Source organism: Schistocerca americana, chromosome 1, assembly GCF_021461395.2.
Source record: "Schistocerca americana isolate TAMUIC-IGC-003095 chromosome 1, iqSchAmer2.1, whole genome shotgun sequence".
NCBI lineage: Eukaryota > Metazoa > Arthropoda > Insecta > Orthoptera > Acrididae > Schistocerca > Schistocerca americana.
Genome location: NC_060119.1, coordinates 352,926,534 through 352,949,152, shown reverse-complemented (window position 1 = coordinate 352,949,152; position 22,619 = coordinate 352,926,534). Strand labels below are relative to the sequence as shown.

Below are 22,619 nucleotides of genomic sequence, written 5' to 3'. Positions count from 1 at the left end.
TCATCAGTCCCCTAGAACTACTTAAACCTAACTAACCTAGGGACATCACACACATCCATGCCCGAGGCAGGATTCGAACCTGCGACCGTAGCGGTCGCGCGCTTCCAGACTGTAGCGCCTAGAACCGCTCGTCCACTCCGGCCGGCTACCTTTTTGTAACACCCTGTATACCACAGTCAGCTTTGTGGTTAGGATGAGCAGCAAACTATAACTGTTTGCTAATGACGCTGTAGTTTATGTGATAATGTCGCGTATAAGGTACTGTAGGCTGATACAGGACCACTTTCCTGTGATGAATAGCAGCTGGCTCTAAATGTGTGAAATTGTAAACAATGAATTTGAAAAGTAAAAATGTCCCATAATTTTCGAACACGGTATTAGTGGTGTCCTGCTTGAAACAGTTAAGTCGACTCATTGTCTAAACGTAATGTTGCATAACGATATGAAATGGAACGAGCACGTGAGGTCGGCAATAGAAAGGGCAAATGGTTGACTTCAGTTTATTGGTGAGAATTCTAAGAAAGCGTAGCTCACTACAAAAGGGATAGCGTACGGAACTCCTATGTGACCCATTCCTGAATACTGTTAGTGTATTTGGAGGCTGCACCAGGTAGGATTGAAAGAAGACAACGGAGCAGTTCAGAGGCGAGCTGCTACAGTGTCGTTCAGCATGCAGATAATACGGAAATGACCTTAAACTGGAATTCCTGAAGTTCTTTTCGGTATTTAGAGAACCGGGTTTGCGACGGACTGCCGTCAGCATTGATATAGCATAAGGACCGTGAAGGCAAGATATGAGAAGTTAGGGCTTGTACAGAAACATATAGTCACTGAAACTTCCTGGCAGATTAAAACTGTGTGCCTGACCGAGACTCGAACTCGGGACCTTTGCCTTCTGCGGGCGAGTGCTCTACCAGTTGAGCTCCCCAAGCACGACTCACGCCCCGTCCTCACAGCTTTACTTCCGCCAGTACCTCGTCTCCTACCTTCCAAACTTTACAGATGCTCTCCTGCGAGCCATGCAGGACTAGCACTCCTGAAAGAAAGGATATTGCGGAGACATGGCTTAGCCACAGCCTAGGAGATGTTTACAGAATGAGATTTTCACTCTGCAGCGGAATGTCCGCTGATGTGAAACTTCCTGGCCGAGATCCCGGGTTCGAGTCTCGGTCCGGCACACAGTTTTAATCTGCCAGGAAGTTTCACATCAGCGCATACTCCGCTGCAGAGTGAAAATCACATTCTGGATATAGACAGTGGTTTCTCCCTCACTCCATTTACGAGTTGAATGAAAACTGGAATGACTAGCAGTAGTACAAGGTACCCTCCGCTATACAGAGTATGGTAGCTTCCAGAGTTTTTATGTACATATAGATGTAGATTTAAGTAATACTATAGCTGCTAAGGAACCAATTTCATGTACCTCTTGGCACTAAAGTCATAAATATTAGCTGTTATTGATTAAAATGGAATTGCACAAGTTTGTAAGGACGGGATCTCAGGACAAAACGACGACCTTGGATAATTTTTCAGTATTAACAAGTTGCTCAAAGTGTACTAAAAGCCGAGTCTGTCATATGCAGGTTCGTGCGTAATTACGGAGCGAGGTTGTGCAGCGCTAAACCAGTGATATGCTTTGGAGAAGATGTCGATTCAACTACTCATCCAGTCATCAATATTTAGTTTCACGACGGTCTCCCTAAATACCTTAAGGCAAATGGCAGCATGGCTCCTTCCGTTTGCTAGACCCCCACCAACAGTTTACTCTTTGAATGAACAGACAAGAGGGATTCCGCTTTACAGCCTCTGTTACAAATCGCTAGACGCCACATAGTCATAATCCCACAATTTCGAACCGGCAGCCTGATAATTTCCACCTTCCGGCTCTGTCAGGTACAAGGACAACTGCATGGCGATTCTCTGGCGGTTTATTTCATTCTATTTGTTGTTCCGATAGTTTTAACTCGCTAACCACTGCTTCTATACACGCAGCAGAGAATATTCCACGTGAGCCGACATGTCACTATATGACGAGCCAGGCATCGTTCGAACTCACTGATGTACTAACGTTTCGGCTTTTGGTGTCGAAGAGGCATATTGGACAAGCTTAAAGTCACATTTCATTTATCAAAAATGTAAAAAAAACTAGCAACGGAATTTCATAACAGAAAGAATAGTGCCATGAGAGAAAATATATACGATAAGCCTCCGGCACGATGTTACTACTACCCTGGTAGAAATTTAGCAGAAATTAAGAGCGCAGATATGCAAAAGGAGTAAATGAAATATGCAGTGGAAATCATGTTGAATCGCTTAGGCAGAAAAAATATGCGATAAAAATTCGATCGGTGCGGGTAAAAAAGTATACAACGTGTCCCAGCCTTTACGGTTAAAATTACGTAATGTTATAATCACTGTGGTCAAAATTGTACAAATGGTAAATGATCCTAACCCGAGTACTTCCAGATTAACGGTCGAAAAAGGTTGTCAATTATTTTTTATTGACATAAACGACAGGCACATTATAGCATAAACACAATCTCGTAGCAACTTTTCGACGTGACGACCGTGTCTCAATGCTCTCACTATAGCGACACAATATTTCGTCGCTCTCTCTCACACATATTCCTGCTGTCTGTCGTTCAATACGACAGCCAATTAGGATCTTACCAATTAGTTAAGTCTTTCTTTTCTGCTACGGCTACATACACTGACTTCCTGTAGACCTAACCCCATAGGAAATATCGTAACAAAAATTGTACGTCTATTTATTCTTTTGTTCATTTATCCTCTGATCGCTGATTAGAGCGATAGTGAATACGTCAGTGTATATTTACAGTTTACAGTTACCGGGTAAACTACAGTTTATGCTCTTACACTGTTTTACGACAGACACACTTATACATCTATGTATAAATAACAAATGGAAGAGCAGAGAAAACAAAATTTTATTTTTAATGTAATTTACTATATCTAGGTACCCTGTTCCACTTTCTGCTGCAAAGCTTGGGAATTGATCACACATTAAACAGTGTTAAACAATGCCTTGTGCTCTTTTCACTGACACAGTACTCGTGTATGTAGCATATTTCTCAGGATATTGTCGTAGCAGTACAATTTCTTTCGAGTTAGTTTGGACTAGTCTCTGTGTATTCTTTAACACTGTTCAAACATGCCGTTTTCAAGTAATCTCCTAATTTTGTTTTCAAGAGTGGCAGTGCTTTTACATTTCTTAAACTGCCTGGTATTCTGTTCCACAATAAGCAAGCAGCTACAACAGGATCTTTGTCAGTCAGTGTATTCGGGTGCTGTTAATGTGATAATCGTCTTTGACTCTCGTACGGTAATTGTACATTCCTCTGTTCAGCATCGATACACGATTTAATCTGAGATACGTGATATTTTCATATACATATATAGAGGTAACTGCCAAAATTTTGAATTTTTTGATGTAATTTTACGGGAATGTCTTGGTAATAGGCTACCAATATATGTGATTTTTTCCGGTTTCAGCATTCTGTTTGTATGTACATTTGCTGCTTCACTCGATATTGTTATACAGTACAATAAATGTGAATGAATTAACCCATGGTACAGCTTTAATAAAGTATCTACATAAACTGTGTGGAAAATGTTTATCATAGTAACGCTAGTGACATAGACGCAGAAACATAACCAGTATATCAAGTGCCACTGACGCATTTCTACCAACAACTCGTGCAGACGCATATCTGGACCAGATTTTGAAAGTAATATACGGATGGTAAAACACCAAAAACTTGAAAGGTATGAAGTGATATGTATAGAAGGATGGCAAAAATTGAGCAAATCTCTACTCATGAATCTACAAATTTTCAAGATGAGCTAGCAGGAAAACAAGTTTTTGCAGAAGAACGTGAGTACGCTGCGATTTGGTTTCGCATGATGTGAGAGAAAATGCATCTACAAAATGTCAAAGGCGACACGCTCTAACATGGATTATTCAGAATATGCAGTGTTTCAAATATGCGTGGCTAAGGGAATTTGCAAAAGGTACACAAACGTAGAGAATCGATTCTAAACCCAAGAAAAATGACAAGAAAGCTAGGAGTTTCCCTTCTACACGTGCGTTGAAGTCACCTGCAACGCTGTAGTCATAGTTGCAGCAACGCTGGCACCGTGCTTGTTATGCAATACCAGAACAGGCACATTAAAACTACGTAACTGAATGTGAAATAGGCACCAGATGAATTACACTACTGTTATATACTAAGCTCGTTATACGTAACACGGTATACAGGGAGGTAAGTCACGAAGAAATTACGGCACCCGTCCAAGGACAAATTCCAAATGCTCAGACCTTCATCTCTTTACCCGTTACTTAAACGCCGAAGAATGCGATCGACACAGTTTCGACCTATTCTATGATTGCAGTCTTTTGGATAAATCATAACAGCCGTTTCACAATCTACACCGGAGACGTAATTATATTTATCACGGCTGACGCTGAAGTTTCGTTTGCGAATTCTACACTTGACCCGTCTAGTAAGACGATTCAATAGAGCTAGATTTTCATCAGACGTTTGAATTTGAATGTATACGACGAATTTGCTTTCTGAAATTCTCAGACAGTTTTTAATATTTCTCGTATTACTAAAACATAAAAAAGCCTTTCATCTTAGCACAGGAAATACTTAATGCTAAGGACTTTGCTATAAAAGTCTGTAACTTCCTTGTGGCGTTGTACTTTTGCATGGTATCCCTGATGGATTATGTCACTGCCTCACCGAATAGACGCGGTTTAGAAAAGGAGATTTCGTCCAAATCTATATTTTTATAACCACTAATGTTACTATTTATGACGCGGACGCTTGTTATACACTGAGTAAAAGGTGACTGCTGTCTCTTGTTACTGACACGCTTAGAATGGCACCCCGCTGATCCACGAAGTGCCTAAACAGGAATCCAATTTTTCACGTAAATCACAATGTTTTTACAGAAGATGGGCGGACGGGAAGGTAGTTTACTCGATTTCACCTCATAAACGAAGTAATCGAATTGTTGGGTATGTCTGAACACAGAACAGCAATTCTCTTATCGCAGGTACAATATGTGAAAATGTCTTTCGTGGAAATAGAAATACAAGCATTTCAGGGCGAACTGTTAATTTATTGTCTCCATTCAAAGGCTAATAAATGTAAAATCTCTATGCTATTAAAAAAATTGGTTCAAATGGCTCTGAGCACTAAGGGACTCAACATCTGAGGTCATCAGTCCCCCTACTTAAACCTGACTAACCTAAGGACATCACATACATCCATACCCAAGGCCGGATTCGAACCTTCGACCGTAGCGGTCGCGCGGTTCCAGACTGAAGTGCCTAGAACGGCTCGGCCACTAGGCTATATTCGTCTACGTGCAAGTGGAATAGTCTATTATCGAAAAGCCAATCGAAATCGAATGTAGTCTTGTATTTGGAAGGAATTAGTTAGCTGCACAGTTTAAATTCATGTCTAAATAGTCGTGAAAAGTTATCTTCTCGAACTCATAAGCAAAATACGGCTGAGTCTGACTTTCATTCTTATTCGTACTTCATCCCTGATTCTTGCAGAATTCTAATTTTTCTACTTAAGTAAAGTAAAGTATTTCTTTCATGGATTGGATTAAACGAAGTTGAAAAAAATTGTGACGAAAGCGCAAGAGTGGCGTTCGAGCATATAGCCTTTTAGCATGTGTTTGTCACGCTTCCATTCCCTAACCTCTGTAACACTTGGAATTTTTCTTTTCCTGGCAGTCGTTTCCTTCGCTACTCTCAGATAATTTCTTACTTTCAGATCGATTCCCCGGTTACCAGGCTGTGATGGCGTTGGAATTACCCCTGTACTGCAGGCTTATCTGCCAATATGACTTCTCCCGTCATTTTATTACAACAAACCGTACCTGTAACGACACGTTTTCAAGAGATTCTCAGTGAGCTCCTGCTTTGAAACTGCGTGTATTACGGGAGCTAAGAGGTAATTTTAAACCCACCAAATACTGGAAACTATGGAATCCAATATGGTGTCTACCAAGTTCTGCTTGTGACGTAGAGAGCGTTATTGCCTCTTATTGGTTAAACGTTTCGTTGCACAGAACTTACTCCGTGTTTCATGCGTGGCAATGGTTCCTCTACGTGAAAAAACTGGAGCTGATGTCACAAGACTCATACATACCCACGTCCACGTGAGTTTTTATGTCACGAGTTAGGACTGGAGGGCCGTGTCGCCGTAGCGGTGGAGGCAGAGCGAGCGGGCCGCGCGTGTGGGCCCACGCTATCGGTGCGGATCGCGACGTGGCGTCCGCGGCGTGAATTAACGAGGCTGTGTCCCGCCTCCTGAGTTAGTGGCGGCTTTATCGCTCTGCCCGGCCCTCACCGAAATCTAAAACAGCGCTCCTACAATCGCGGCCAGCCGGCGGCAAAAGGAACGGCAAAAACGCCGGCGTTTTTATTACTGCTGCATGCGGCCGGCGGCAGTCTGCATTCCTTCTACACGCCCGCCCAGTCGTCGCTGCCATCAGCACCGCAAACTACGAGGCGGGAGGTTCGTAACGCACAACATTTACTGAGATACTACCGTCCTCTTGAGCATGCACACTCAGAGACACACTGTGAATCTATGACGTTCGTTTTCATCTGTTTTAGGCATTTGTCAGATTCCCCATGAAGCGAAAACGGTTTCAAAGAAGATACGCGTTTTTACTGGCAGGAAGCCAGAGGAACAGTTCAGGTAACACGGGGAAGAGGAACTGCCATATTTTCATAGACATGTCGACATCAACTGCATGCTGAGTTTCTTAAGGTTTCCCGGAGGATAGTGCATTACGTCATCTTTCAGGTGTGTACACCGGGCATCACCATTTCTTCTTATGATACTTAGGTTGATAACCATCTTGAATCTCAACTGCTGACTGAATAAAAGCAGTTCATGTCATGATATACTGTAGAGTAAATGAGTCTGTGCCAGAGATAAGAACCGGCCGCGGTGGCCGTGCGGTTCTAGGCGCTTCAGTTCGGAACCGCGAGACTGCTACGGTCGCAGGTTCGAATCCTGCCTCGGGCATGGATGTGTGTGATGTCCTTAGGTTAGTTAGGTTTAAGTAGTTCTAAGTTCTACGGGACTGATGACCTCAGATGTTAAGTCCCATAGTGCTCAGAGCCATTTGAACCATTTGAACCAGAGATAAGACAGTCGGCAACTTTGTGCATCCATGAACAAAACACAGCAAGCACCGAGTCAATAAAACCAGAGCGCTTACGAATTATGTGGTCAGTTACTGAAATCGATAGCATGTGTTGGAATACCAGGCAGCGAAGCTACGGAAGAATGGTTCCCCCGAAAGCGCAGACATGAAACGAGTGATTTCGATGATTTGTTCAGCTGGAAACTCTCGTCTCGATTGAGCAGGTTGTCTGTTATTGCGTTTCCAAAACTTCCTTGATTACTGAATCCTTATAGCATGAGGGTGTCCCTGTTATCTTGACTTCCTCGTAATCCATGGTATGGCCAGCGGAAATACAACGTTCAGCCACTGTGTATTTGTTGAGATGTAAGAAAGCAATTGTGTCGCTAATGGTCGACGCACCGGTCTTGTACGCAGCGAACTGTTTGTCTTATGTAACTCTTACCCCATTGACAAGGAATTTCACAAATACCCGATTTTTCACATACCAGAAGATCTGCCGTCTTGGCTGGAGGGAGGAACATCATGTCTACAGAACTGTCTAGCCGTTCCTATTGTGTCTGTAGTGAAACTACTCTCCTCTGTCTCGCCCTGGGTCGGGACGTGTACGTGCGGGCCGATGCAATGCTCCCAGCAAAGAAACAGGCGATTAATAATCATTAATCCATCCAGCTAATTACATATTCGCGACTTTTCTTTCGGTTGCAAGATTAATCCCTTATAAAGATTCCAAGAGAAACAAGATCGAAATAAACAGATTCGTGAGGTACTGAGGAAATGAAATCTGAAAAGTACGTAAAATTCGAAACAGCTTCTTCTCCGCCTAGTGGGAGCGCAGGGACGAGAAACCTCTGTCTGCGAAAGACGTGATCAATTCTGTACGTCGCAACAGGCAGTCCTTGTCCTGTGTTCTTCCCTGTGGTTGGCAAAGGCCCTAGTTTCCACGGTTGGAGGCACATAAAAGTCGGACTCAGTACTACTTTCACGCCCAGGAGTATTGTAGGTTTCCTGTGTTAATTGGTATAGTTAGTGAAGGCTGTTCCTGGCTCAATGTAGGTAACTCCATTCTCAATCACATTGTTGATATTTAACCTGTTTTTGGGTTCGACTTTCAAATTCTATCCGCTCCCATCAGTCTCCTAATTATTCAAGAACCTCTGCGAGTAGTTATTCCATGCTCGAGACTGAGCGTCATGTTAATTTAAACCCCAACGTGTCGAAGCTCTTTAGATGATGATGATGATGTTTGGTTTGTGGGGCGCTCAACTTCGCCGTTATCAGCGCCCGTAAAAAATTTCCAACCATTGCTCAGTCCAATCTCGTCACGTGCATGAATGATGATGAAATGATGAGGGCAACACAAACACCCAGTCATCTCGAGGCAGCTGAAAATCCCTGACCCCGCCGGGAATCGAATACGGGACCCCGCTCTCGGGAAGCGAGAACGCAACTGCGAGACCAAGAGCTGCGGACTCGAAGCTCTTTAGAAATAAGCGTGTGGGGGTGACCGATAACAATGAGAGGGTCATCTGTTTAATTAACTGTGAGGTATAAAATAAGTAGCTATGCGCGAGACAGTGTACCGCGTTGATTTCGCGAGTATACCTGTTATGGATTGTGTTCTTCGAGCGGTGTCCTGCTCCGTCCTATCGCCGCCGCTCCTAGTCGACGTTACCCTCCGCCAGCGAACACCTCGGTGCTGCGTTCCCGCGGGCTGCTCGCCTTTGAGGCCAGCCGCTGCTGCCAGCGATTCAATTTAGATAGCGCGTCGCACAGTAGCCGCGGGCCCGCTTGTCTCGTCTTCATTACACGCTCAGCTGCCGACAGATAAAACGGCCAAATTGGCGGACACCAGCTCCGGGCTGGATTTGCGGCGAGCGAGCCACAAGAGCCAATAGCCACCTGAGTACGTCGCCTTCCTAGCACACGTGGAGCAATGGCCTCTGCTGCACGAGTACCTGAAAAAGTACAGACACAAAGAATACAAAACATTCCTTATTAGTTTACGCGGTGGACTACACAAACACTGTACTACAGTGTCAGACGCTGCGTCGAAGATCAACAGCCGTATTCAATTAAGAATGAACTCGAAAAATGCGGTTATGTTTCCGCATCAGATGTAGAATATTTCAGAAGAAATGAAAATGTGTGCTGGGACGGGACTCGAACCCGGATTGCCCGTTTGTCGCGAATGGTCGCTTTAACCACTACAGAAGATAGCAACGGGTAGGTTCCATGTGACCTCATGCATCCGTTGTGCATTGTTTTTCAGTTAGAATTACTCAACAGTGAGAAATGAGGGACGTCGAAGTAACAAAGTTTGCGGTTGTGCGTCCCGTTGACGACGTGTTTTTTCGAGATGGAGAGAGAGGTCGGAAGAAACAGGAGTCAAAGGGATTACACAGTTTCGAGAATTACAACAGAGGGATATCAAAGGAAACATAAAAAGCGATAAAAGACCTAGAAATATAGTTGCTAGCACAGCTAAACAAGATAAAATATTCTTTTGGTGTATTTTGTGACTTTTTTTCAAAGCCTTTCATTGTTCTGCTTAGCAGACTAAGGTCTCGTGGTATTAATGTCATCCCTTTTCCGTGGACGAAATCTCACCTCCACAACAGAAAGCAGAGGGTCTGATTGACAGATAAAAATAATCTCAAAATGGAGGAACGTAACGTGTGAAGTGCCATAGGGATTATGGACCCATACTTGTTTCTTGTCTACGTAAATGATCTTCCAGTGACTTTAACGGGCAGTACAGAAAATGTAATGTTTGCTTGTGACATAAGCACACTAATCGAGGGTCTAAACCCAGGCCTAGAAGACACAGCTCAGTTGGTTCACAACTATGGTTTAAGTCTTAACCTAACAAAGACTCGTATTATGCAATTTCTGACAAACATTAATGACTTCTTAACACCAGAATTAGACATTAATGGTCACACATTGAGTGAAGCGCAGTGTGTTAAGTCCTTTGCTGGATGAAAAGTTCAACTGAAGTCAATACACGGATAAACTGATTAAGAATTCACTTCAGCGTGTTATTCCCTCAGAAGCATTTCCCACAGAGTTAACCTGAACACCAATGTGCTGACTTATTTTGCATACAATCTGTCCCTATTCTCTTGTATAACTATTTTCTGAGAAAATGCAAGCCGTTGTGGCCGAGCGGTTCTAGGCGCTTCAGTCAGGAACCGCGCTGCTGCTACGGTCGCAGGTTCGAATCCTGCCTCGGGCATGGATGTGTGTGATGTCGTTAGGTTTAAGTAGTTATAAGTCTAGGGGACTGATGACCTCAGATGTTAATTCCCATAGTGCTTAGAGCCATCTGAACCATTTGAACCGATCATTGACTGGAAATACAGATGTTCGTCTACTTGGAGACAATTTGAAACCATTCGTGGACTTCATGTTCCCAGACAACGAAGGAATTTTTATGGATGACAATGCGCCATGTCACCAGGCCATTTGAACCACTTTTTGAGAAAATGCACCTAATGCAGAAGCGAGGAATAAGAATGTCGTGTAAAGTAGATAATCATAAACACCAAGGATTTTGAAATTCTAACGCCCACTGCCTAATAAATTTCCTACTTAACGGTTTTTGTTGCTGGTAGCAAAAATCAATTTCAGCCGAACTGTGACATACATAATCATAGTAGAAGACATAAAAGTAATTTTCATGTAGACTTTGCCTCCTTATCAGACTTGAGTCGCATGGTCTGGTGGTAAGATAGTCAACAAGCTACCGTCTAACACAAAGGAAGAAACTCCGAATACCATATAGTTCAAAAGAAAATTTAAAAAAATGCCTCATTAGTCACTCTTTGTGTAAATTAAATTCCTAGATTCAGCTACTGACAAATTCTGTTAACAGCATAGCAAGTAGCACTGTGTGCTTTAAATCTGTAAGAAAAGTAGTAATGTGCTGTAAGTAGGACTCAGTATTTATAAATTTAGGAAAATATTTTCTTTGAAAAATACCGCTGTAATCAAGTAAATATTAAACTTCTAATGACAGATAAACATCAGGTGTGTAATATAAGAAAACTAAGGAGGCAGTAGCTTTTATCAACGGAGCATCTTTCTTACTAATTTACACTATTTACTGAATTTAGATGACAAGCTTAAAGAGCATTAGTACCGTAATAATAGTTTATTGATAATGCACTGTACACATTACGTTCTCACAAAGTCTTTTGTATCGTGTTAACCAGTACCTTGACTCATTCCGCATACTTGAGAGTTCTCGTTCTTGATGGTTTCTAGAAAACACCATGAAGAATTAATAACCCAGTTTCTAAGCTAGTGATGTTATTGTGCAATGAAAATGTTATGGAAGCGCCAGCCGGAGTGGCCGAATGGTTCTAGGTGCTACAGTCCTGAACCGCGCGACCGCTACGGTGGCAGGTTCGAATCCTGCCTCGGACATGGATGTGTGTGATGTCCTTAGGTTAGTTAGGTTTAAGTAGTTCTAAGTTCTAGGGGACTGATGACCTCAGAAGTTAAGTCCCATAGTGCTCAGAGCCATTTGAACCATTTTTGTTATACAAGCACTAATCGTAAGTACCCAACAGATTGAGTGATAAAAGAGATTGGATTTCGAAGATTGTTGTTCTAGTAACGGACGTCCTTTCCAGTTCCTACAGACTAATGCCGTTGAAGGTTAGGAACCAGTGTCAGCTGTAGGCTCATATCCTAAACTGAGTACTCTGAGACTAGGAACCAATGATCGGAAATGAACACTAATTATTGCTAACACTAACAAGATGCACATTATACGAATAAATTAAGCCCTGACAAATCGTTCAAAGTGATGACTACCAGTCTGAGTACAAGCGCCACAAAAGAGTAAAAATATCTTGCCATGCTCTCTCAGATATCTCTGCGGTACATTATGCAACGTTCAAGGCAATAGCATCTTCCCTCCTCAGTTTGTACCGAGGTTTCATATATCGTTGACTTGACTTGACTTGCGGCTAGGATGACACCTGTCGCGAAACCTTTCTTTGCCGGCCGGTGTGGCCGTGCGGTTCTAGGCGCTTCAGTCTGGGACCGCGTGAACGCTACGGTTGCAGGTTCGAATCCTGCCTCGGGAATGGATGTGTGTGGTGTCCTTAGGTTAGTTAGGTTTGAGTAGTTCTAAGTTCTAGGGAACTGATGACCATAGATGTTAAGTCCCATAGAGCTCAGAGCCATTTGAACCTTTTTTTTGAAACCTTTCTCTGAAAATTCGTCCGGCTTTAGGGCCGCTACATCCTGCTACACCGCAAGTTAAAGACACGTCTTCCGCCGTGGATGGATGCATCACAGATGACGGTGTACTGATTCCTATGTGGCTTAGAAATATCGCCGTAACCAGTTCGACATAGCGACACTTTGCATTGGCATTACGTGTGCAATACCAGATAAAATGATGGTGAGTGGGACTTGGGTTTCGTATGTTCGTTATGACATATCACGTGACATTCGTGTTAGCTAAGTACGGTATCATGAAACACAAGAAATGTATACATGATTTTTTCTTGGTTTACTACAGCCTTTTTAAAAGCTTATATTACATATTCAGAATAGAAGATCAATATACCTTAGCTGTAAGATACCTTGTAAAGTTTCGTTATTAAATGAGAAATTCGAAAGTATACACACTGCTGAAATACCATGAAAATCCTTTAAAGAATTTTCTTTGGGAACAGCCTCGGTAAAGTTATCTTCTCTCGGAGAGAAGTATGTCTGGCTTTCAACTTGTCCACCAATCAAGAACATCAGAATAAAAATTTGTTTTGACAGAAAGACGACAGAGTGATGAAAAGCTTTCGGATGCCCAGCCGCGTGGCAGTCACGTGATGCCGCGACGTTCTGACAAGTGTCACGTTCATCGACATCCGACATGCAGCAAGCAGTATGGTTGTGGTGAGGCAACACTCATTTTCTTACCTTGCTGCTGGCAGCTCTCCTCCCGGCTGCTTTCCTAGAAACAACAGGAAAAAATCATTAGAGTTCACTTCACTTTGTAAGCATTTAATGAATGTGAGTGTAGCTCTGTTTAAAAGAGACCTAGAGACAGCTATATGAGATCTTAGCCGAAGAGTAACATATAACAAAATTAAAAACTAATGCTACACATAAATCTTTTCGCATCAACTTTCTGCATAAAAGAAAACTTGAACTAAAACATACCACAGGTATTTTCAGAGAGAAGAGAGAGAGAGAGAGAGAGAGAGAGAGAGAGAGAGAGAGAGAGAGAGGAGAGGAGAGTGCCGGGGATAGGCTGGAAAGGAGAAGGAGGAGGAATCACAAAGACGCGAATATCCGTATTAATACAAAAAATACGATGCTTACACAGTGGACGCAAAGATTAGCAAGAAGTAGTTACGAAAATCTCCTTCAACAAAGAATAAATGATGGATACTTCTATAAGACGAGTCAAATGAAAAGGAAACAGAGGAAAAAAATTAAGTAAACTGTTTATTAGTTCCAAAAAAATTGCCGTATCTGTTAATACATTTAGTTTTTGTATGTTCATTATTTTGACTGGTGATTATCCCACTGTCAAACAAGATGGTCAGTGCCTTCATGGAAAAATGTTTTCGGATGCCTACAGAACTACGACTGTACCTAGGCGTGCAAATCGACGGCCACGAATGTGTTTCTTCAGGGCTCCAAAAATATGGAAATCCCGTAGGGAGAAATCGGGACTGCATTGACGACGTGTAAGTGCTCCCCGGCGAAAATTTTGTAGCGTATGCGAAACGACAGACACACCAACTGTGGGAAATTCATGTGATCTTTTTCTTGCTCGTTGAATTTCAGTAACACGGCGCCACGTTTAACGCACAGCGGTGTGTGGACACATTGCAAAAATTGAAAAAAAATCATCAAGTGCAAACGCCCGAGAATGTTGACGGATGACACTGAAGGACGACATCATTTTGTTGCAAGATAATGCCCGCCCACATGTTGCCAAGGTCGATTTGCTTCGGAAGAAGAGGTGCACGGCTGGGTACAATCATCGTTCTGCAGGCACCTGCAAGCATTTTTCCATTAAGACATTGACCGTTTTGTCCCGCAGTGGGGTAAATGTTTTAAAAGTTCATTTAATTTTTTTATCTTCCTCGCTTTCATTTGATTACCCGTCTTAAGAAACTACTCATGACGACAGTTATCGCATTACTGTACAGTCGCTTTCTAAATCTAGAGATACGTTTTTACTGCGCGAGCAGCTTTACGTTGTGTAACAGAGTAGCACAAAATAATCATGAAGGTAAGATCAAAGAAATTAGAGTTACCTACAGGGAAATATCCGTAGAGGAAGTACCGTTCACCACTCACCGTTAAGTGCCTGTCTTATGCAATAGATATGAAGATCTACACAGAGAGTAGGGACATTAAACGCTATGCTTGAGGTGTTGTGAACCACTGATAAGCTTAGTTCACGAGAAATGTAATGAGCACTTGCTTCAGTTGGAATAATACGCTTGGTATACGCAGAATTTGGGTTCAAATGGTTCAAATGGCTCTGAGCACCATGGGACTTAACATCTATGGTCATCAGTCCCCTAGAACTTAGAACTACTTAAACCTAACTAACCAAAGGACAGCACACAACACCCAGCCATCACGAGGCAGAGAAAATCCCTGACCCCGCCGAGAATCGAACCCGGGAACCCGTGCGTGGGCAGAATTTGGGAAAAGCAGTACTGGACCCAAACATACTTCAGTTGTTATTTTTACACAACGACTTGGTCCGTACCTACTGCCTACCGTTTCCAGTCTCAGCACATAATAAAATTCGCCGATACTCAAGTTCTCACTGTGAGGGAAAGATGCCGGAATTAACAACCATGACAATAATTTCAGCAAGATAGAAGAAAGCTTCAGGGTAATGGGATCCTGGATTGTCGTGTTGCATCCAAGGACCGTTGTAGGTAACAATGAAAGAACTCCAGCGGTAATGACACGAGAAAAGCGCTCAGACGGTGACGCGGCAGGTACGCAGTCTGATCAACAGTATTCGCACATCTAGGGCCTATTGGTATGGGGGTGCGTCCACCGTTCGATTTCATGACGGCTTGAACTCTGCTAAAGGCACTTTCAGTGAGATGTCAGAATGTCAGTGGAGAAATGGCAGCCCATTTTTCCTCAAGAGACGAAACCAGAGGAAGTAGAGATGTGGGATGTGGAGTCTGGAGTGGTCGACTATGAGCGGGCCAGTCTGTTCCAGGAATACTATTGTCCACAAATCATTGCCTTACAGATGCTACTTTATAACAGAGTGTATTGTCATGTTGACACAAATATCATCTCCGCACTGCTCCTTCGCTCTGTTCAATGCACAGTGCTGTAAAATTTAGCGTTTTCTGAAACACAATAATGGGACTACCGCTGCCACGAAACACAACCGCCCATACCGCAATACCACCTCCTTTGTATGTCACTGCTGGCATTATACATGATACAATGCTCGACTATTGTATCACATTCTTTTTAACTCCCTACGCACCGTCATTGTCGTAGCTGGACCGTTGGTAGTTCTCTGGGTCATTTGAGTGATTCCTTCCGCTGAATTCACGTGATTTCGTACAAACACCCTCAGCAATGCCCGACGGTCCCCATCAGTCAGTACACGAGGTCTGTCTGGTATCGGTTTATCTATGGTTGTTCCTTCGCGTCCACTTCACAGTAATTCACCAACAGTTGATCAGGGCAGTTTTAAAAGCCTTGAAATGTCCCTGATGGATTTCTTACTAATGGCATCCAGTGACCAGTACACGTCCAAAGTTACAGCTCTCCCTGACCAACGGGCTCTGCTGTTATTGCTTCTCTGCTCCGTCGCCGTTTACAATGGCGCGTCCGCCTTTCTTGACAAATAGTGTTCAATTCACCACCATAGGGGACTGTTCCGATATTTTATAGGAGTATGTACACACAGGATGTAGCGGGTATATCTGCAGGTATTTCTATTGGTGGCTGAGGACAGTGTTCTGAACAACATTATATCTGTATTTACTTCATTTCCAGAATAATAATTAGAGCTATGAGGAGTAGTATATTTTTGGGTTGGCTAGTACCTCCACGTACAGGCGACAGGAGCAAACCATTACAGATTATTGCCTCTGGGTGGCATGTCAGGTGTTGAGGTGTTGACGTGTGGACGCAAAACGGTTAGTCTATAATGAAGGCGTAGTCCACTTAGTGGTGGAGCTACGACCGTGCAGGAAACATCAGGTAGTAAATTTTGTCATGTGTTTCCGGGAAGCCTGCATGGCGCAGAGAAAAAAAACGAGTGCACTGATATTTATACATATTAGGGTACCACATACAAACCGAATCTGCACTTATACCCATCACACCTTGTGTAATCTCCGGCCGCGGGCTCGACTCGAGTCCTCCATCAGTAGTTGAGAGTGAACCACGGATAATGCCAGCCGCTCGTGCTGGCGAAACCTCAGAAAAGTCGACCGAGGATCCCGAGACAAAAGCGTGCAGGCGACACGTCAGTATTGTTACTAACCAAAGATATAGAGATAAGGAACTGCAGTGAGATGTGGTACTTCTGAGTGGTGACTACCTGGAGGAAAAATTCTGCATCAGAATGGCGAAGAAGAGGTGGGTCCAAACCCGAGACAGCTGCGGCAGCCGCTTCCGGGAGACTGTGCGACCGGACCCCGCCTTAGCGGGCAGGCTGTAGCCCGGCCGCCGGGTTTGCCCTTTTAAATCGCTAATGCCGGCCGGTTCCCGAATACAATACGAGAGTCGCAGACGCAGAGGGCATTCCCCTCAGCCCTGGTCCTGGTGGTCGGCCCTTGTCGGCCGCCAGGGCCTGCCCGCCGCGATTTATCGCCGGCGACTAGTTTCCATAGCCGCGGCAACCCCCTACTAATAAATACCGCTTGTAAGCAATTAGGACTTATACGGGATAGAGACGCATATGGCCCTGGCCAGGCGCTGCGTAGGCGTGTAGTGAGTCCCAGCCATCGGCACCCTCTGTGAGTTATGGTGGCGCGAGCTGCCGTGTCCTGTGCGCGGTACTGCCTTACACGGTGAATGTAAACGACTACACACTGCCGGGTGGCCGAAGACTCTCGGTGTCTTCGTGGTGACGTCACAAACTAAGAACTGTGAAAACGCATTAGGATCACTAGCGCCACCAGTACAACGCGGCGAAGTGAGCACACACCAAATGAACAAATGCGTTTCAACTTCAGCGATTAATCAACTTTCCGTAATCAAGACCATATCTCAGAAACTAATTACCCAATCAAAATGAACAAAGTTTTTTTCTGATGAAGAATGTACAGGATGTTTTTAAAAAAGTGTTACATATTTCTATAGTAGGTAGCACAGGTCAGAACCCGAAGGAAAATACCTACGATTGTATGTCCAGAACCCAATAGCTATTGAGATAAGGGCCGTTCTACCTGAGTGTAGTGCTCGCACTCACGAGAGTTGGCACAGTAAACTATCACAATATACAGATGTGAGTAGATGCAAATCATCGAGCAATCATGGAGGCGAGGCTTCAGGATCGCTTCAGTACTAATGTACGACAGGTACTGTCGGTGAGAGACGCATAGGGTCATACACTTTACCAAACATATTGACAGCTGCTGTGTGTTACATATTTCTAGGTGATAAACTGCCACCGTTATTGGAGAACGTTGTCGTTCCGGAAAGACAACGACCGTACTTTATGGACGAGGGGGCACCACACTATTTTATACTGATCGTGAGACAGTACCTCACAACAACGTAGCGTGGGTGGTAGACTGCACTAGGATGTCCGGTGGCATGGCCTCTCCGTTCAGTGGACGTCAATACGTTGGGTTTCTCGTGGCTTTGGGAACATTTAAAGGCATTGGTGTATGCCCAACCTATCGACGACGTGCTGACGTCACAGGAGGGTGTGACCAATGCGTGTAACGCAATCCGAATGGAGCCAGGTGTACTTGAAAGATTGCATGATTCACTGCGAAGAAGGGTAGAAGGATGTGTCAGCATGCGTGTGATAACAACACGCAGCGCTGTCTATGGTGTCTACTTCTACGTAGCAGACAGATGGGAACGAGAGGAGAGTTTGACACGTATCTCCACAGATACTGCTTTCTGGACGTATCATTACAGGAACTTTTCTTCTGTTTTTGACCAATACTGACTCCCGTAGGAATGTGTCACACTTTATTTAAAGCACCTTGTATGTGTTCCACTTCATTCTTGTCTCCAAGTGTAAGTCTAAAAAAAAGATGCAAAGACAGAAATTTTCAGAATTTGAATATTCCCGTCTTTACAATCAGCTACAGTTTTTCCTCTTCTACTCTATTTATTTCATTGGTACACAACTAGTCTCTGCCTTTTAGGTAATTTTCAAGTGATTTTATGCAGTAGAAAAATGTGCCCTACGCATTAAAAGAGCAGCCTCTTTAAATTTATGTGTTCTATTCGTTTTGGTCCAGGCACATGCTGTCTAGTTAGTTTGACAGCTTGGCGTTTTAAGCTGTGAAATTAACAAGATAGCATATGTGTGATTTAAAACGAAAATAACACATAAATTTCAAGACAATGACACTTTAATGCATAAGGCACAGGTCTCTACTGGAGAAAATCACTTGAAAATGGCCTAAAAGACAGAATCCTATAAAGTACTTTCACCAAATTTCTTTCTATGGTACCCACAATGCAGAAAAAAATACGAACTTTATTAACTTATCAATATGTACGAGGGCAAAATATAGCCCAAATTAGAGATGGCTGCACACTTATGCATCCAGTGTAGAAGAAGCTACTTACCAACTCTCTAAAAGCTAAAGTAGAACTCAAGATCACTATCAACGTGGAAGATTCTCTCACAAACATCACAAACGCGCCAGATACGTTCTCATTTTGTAACTCCTTAATATGGAAAACTAACACCTTTCACCGAAAATCAATGACAACCTTGCAATGAACCTACAAGGTAGGTGCATCAAGTTTTCGAACGCCTATCATCTCTTTAAGAACGTTTTCTCATCTAAATCCCTTATTCTCGCCCCAAAACTCCGTCTTAACACCACTGTAGTGAGGTCTTCAGCACTGAGTGCTTCAGATAGGGACGACGCTGTAAACGAGAACTAATAGATAAAAAGATACTGAGAAAAATCATTGGCTCCAGTGTGTGCCTCAACGAACTGTGATAATAAACACCGTGCAAAATAAAAATGAATTTTTGTTAAGGAACAAATTCAAGAGTGACTGAAAATAAAACAATAAACACGAATTTTTGAAACGGATGAGTAAAACTTTTAGTCACGAGATATTGTAGACAGGACTGACATGGCGTCTTCCACTGTAGACTATTTTATGTTCCGTGCACTTTATTTTACGTCTGTGACATTCCTGAATGGCTGGCCGGAGTGGCCGTGCTGTTCTAGGCGCTAGTCTGGAACCGAGCGACCGCTACGGTCGCAGGTTCGAATCCTGCCTCGGGCATGGATGTGTGTGATGTCCTTAGGTTAGTTTGGTTTAAGTAGTTCTAAGTTCTAGGTGACTGATGAGCTCAGAAGTTAAGCCGCATAGTGCTCAGAGCCATTTGAACCATTCCTGAAAGATTTTGTGGAATCCACTTTTGTTGATGTCTTCAGAATCATGTCTCTTTTCTTCACAAGACTCTATGACGTTTCGGAATCTTGGTGAATAGTTCTGCTTTTATAAGAAAAAATGGATACTACTGGGCAGGATATGAGTAGTTCGGTTTAGTTTCCGCGTTCTTCTTGACCAAATATTTAGTACATAACGAACTGAGTTTGTTACTCGACGTAGAAAGAATGCAGCAAGACGTCCTGCAGCCAACTGCCACTAATTACGTGTAATGGGGTCATCACTTTGTGGCACTGGTTTCTGGAGGTTGAGTCGTCTAACCCCTGAAGAGAAACTACAGGCTTCGTGACAATGTCCGTTATCATAGTGCAGGAACCCAGAAGATGAATTCAATTCAAATAGTTGTTATCAAATGTATTCCTCTACTATATTGGAAACTAATGCAAATAAGATCTCTACAAAACATGTACGAGAAGAAACTTCATGTCGAGAAAGGATTTCACTGAAGGCCGTCAGCTTTGTGGCAGGACGAACACCATTTGAATCCGTTTCCTTTTTTTTCTTGTAATATCGCCGGCTTAGTTATACGGCAACATTTGAGTGTTTTAGTGTTTCCCTAGGACGTTCTAGGACGATCTTATAAAATGGTTCAAATGGCTCTGAGCACTATGGGACTTAACATCTGCGGTCATCAGTCACCTAGAACTTAGAACTACTTAAACCAAACTAACCTAAGGACATGGCGACGGCAGCCTGCCTACCTACCTACCTGCCTAACTGACAACGGGGCCGCTGGCTCCTGCGCGACACTGGAGTCAGTGCTTGAAACAGCCTATAGTGTTCTATTCTCCATCGTGAAAATTTTGGCTGGCGATATCCCCATCTCTCTCATCGTTAAGGAAGCAACAATACGTATCGAAGGGTCGCCTGCTAAACCTGAGGTGGTGCTCAACAAGGTTTAATGATGTCTGTGGTCCAAGCAGTACCATTTTCCGATTCCCCGTTGAGCTTCCCCCTGTCGCGAGCCAGGGTTCAGATCCAGAGCCCGGGGCGAGGTCAAGTTGGAGGCAACGAACCCGCGAGGCTGCGACCCCACAGAGAGGTCCCCTGTGAGTTATGTGACCGACGCAGCAGGCTAGCCGCTGCCGCTGCCGCGTCCCCGTCGTAAACATCGCCCAGGCCGCTGACCATTTATTCGGCTGTCCTCGGCGCCCCTACACACTTTGTGTGCGCCACCCGTCACCTCCTTTGCCTCTAAACTGGACTTATAACGCCGGTAATGAGCCGGCGCCAGACCAGAGTGGGCGAACCACTCACCATTCTTCGTATTTTCTTTTTCGCGTGGGACGAGCGTTTGCACGCATCACGTCTAATAATGGTTATAGAATTGGGCAAAAGCACTTTTTTTCGTCGCCCTGTCGAATGGTCTGATGCTAACTTTTTTTTGTCGTAACCGTATGTTTTCATCCATGATTGTACAGGGTGACTCATGTATGGTGAAAAACATTTCGTCCGTAGTTTCACGCACTGAATTACAAACACAATTTTTTCCCTGTGTTTCTGTGCGCCTGCGTAAGCCATGGGGAAAGAAACGCAAAACTGCACAATTTAGCCGTACTGTAAACAGAGCTGCTCTTTCACCCATCGGCCGCTCTTTACGCAAAACGACACTGTACAATGTTACTGCCGTCAGCGTGTAGTTCATAAATTCTTATACGATTACTCGTACTCCATGAGGTTAAGTCTACATCTACATGTATGCTCCGCAAGCCACCTTATGGTGTGTGGCGGAGGCTGCTTCTGGTAACACTATCTGCTCCTCCCTTCCCTGATCCATTCGCGAATGGCACGTGGGAACAATGACTGTCACTAAATCTCCATATTGCCCTTGTTTCTAGAAATTTCTCGTTGTGGCCATTTCGTGAGAGATACGTGGGAGCAATTAGTAGTTTCCACATTCTTCCCGGAATGTACTCTCTCGGAATTTGAATGGTAAATCTCTCCGTTAAGCACAACGCCTCTCTTGTAGCGTCTGTACTGGAGTGTGTTGAGCATCTCCGTAACGCTCTTGCGTCGACTAAACGATCCCGTGAAGAAAAGCGCTTCTCTTCGAGCGATATTTTCTATCTCTTCTATTAATTCAATCAAGTAAGCGTCCCAGATTGATGAACAATACTCTAGATGGGACCAAACAAGTGCCCTGCAAGCTACTTCTTCTGTGGATGAAATACATTTCCATAAGATTATTTCTTTAAATCTTGGCCACCTGACTTTCTCACTTTTTGCTTTATGCTGCGACTCCTTTTACGGTCGCTATTGATGATTACGCCTAGAAATTTTACTGTAGTTATTTGATTTTTTTGTTATCTATCCAGTACTAGTTGATACAAAATAAACCTCTACTGCCTCATGTAATGAATGTGTTGGAGAACAACTTGTCCAGAATTTTAGGTTCTTTAATGTCTCGCTAAATGGTTAATGATTCTCAATTTTCTGTAAACGATATTAGTTTAGAAGCAAAATCATAGGAACGGTTCTTGCCTTGTAATGCATAGGAGTATCTGATTCTCGGAAGATTTTTGCTCAATTATGATTTACACCGTTCCAAAAAAATGCCTCTGAGCACTATGGGACTTAACATCTGAGGCCATCAGTCCCCTAGAACTTACGCCTGAGCGCTACGGTCGCAGGTTCGAATCCTGCCACGGGCATGGATGTGTGTGATGTCCTTAGGTTAGTTAGGTTTAAGTAGTTCTAAGTTCTAGGGGACTGATGACCACAGCAGTTAAGTCCCATAGTGCTCAGAGCCATTTGAACCTAGAACTTAGAACTACTTAAACCTAACT

The 22,619-nt window shown here is 43.5% G+C and overlaps 1 protein-coding gene across 1 annotated transcript in view; it reads right to left on the bottom strand.

Annotated features, from left to right (window-relative positions):
• Positions 1–22,619, bottom strand: part of LOC124550602 — a 1,053,220-nt gene that overhangs the window by 484,423 nt on the left and 546,178 nt on the right. Inside the window, exon 4 of the mRNA XM_047125358.1 lies at positions 13,138–13,171. The gene's annotated coding sequence lies outside the window, so the exon portion shown is untranslated. The remainder of the gene's footprint in view (positions 1–13,137; positions 13,172–22,619) is intronic.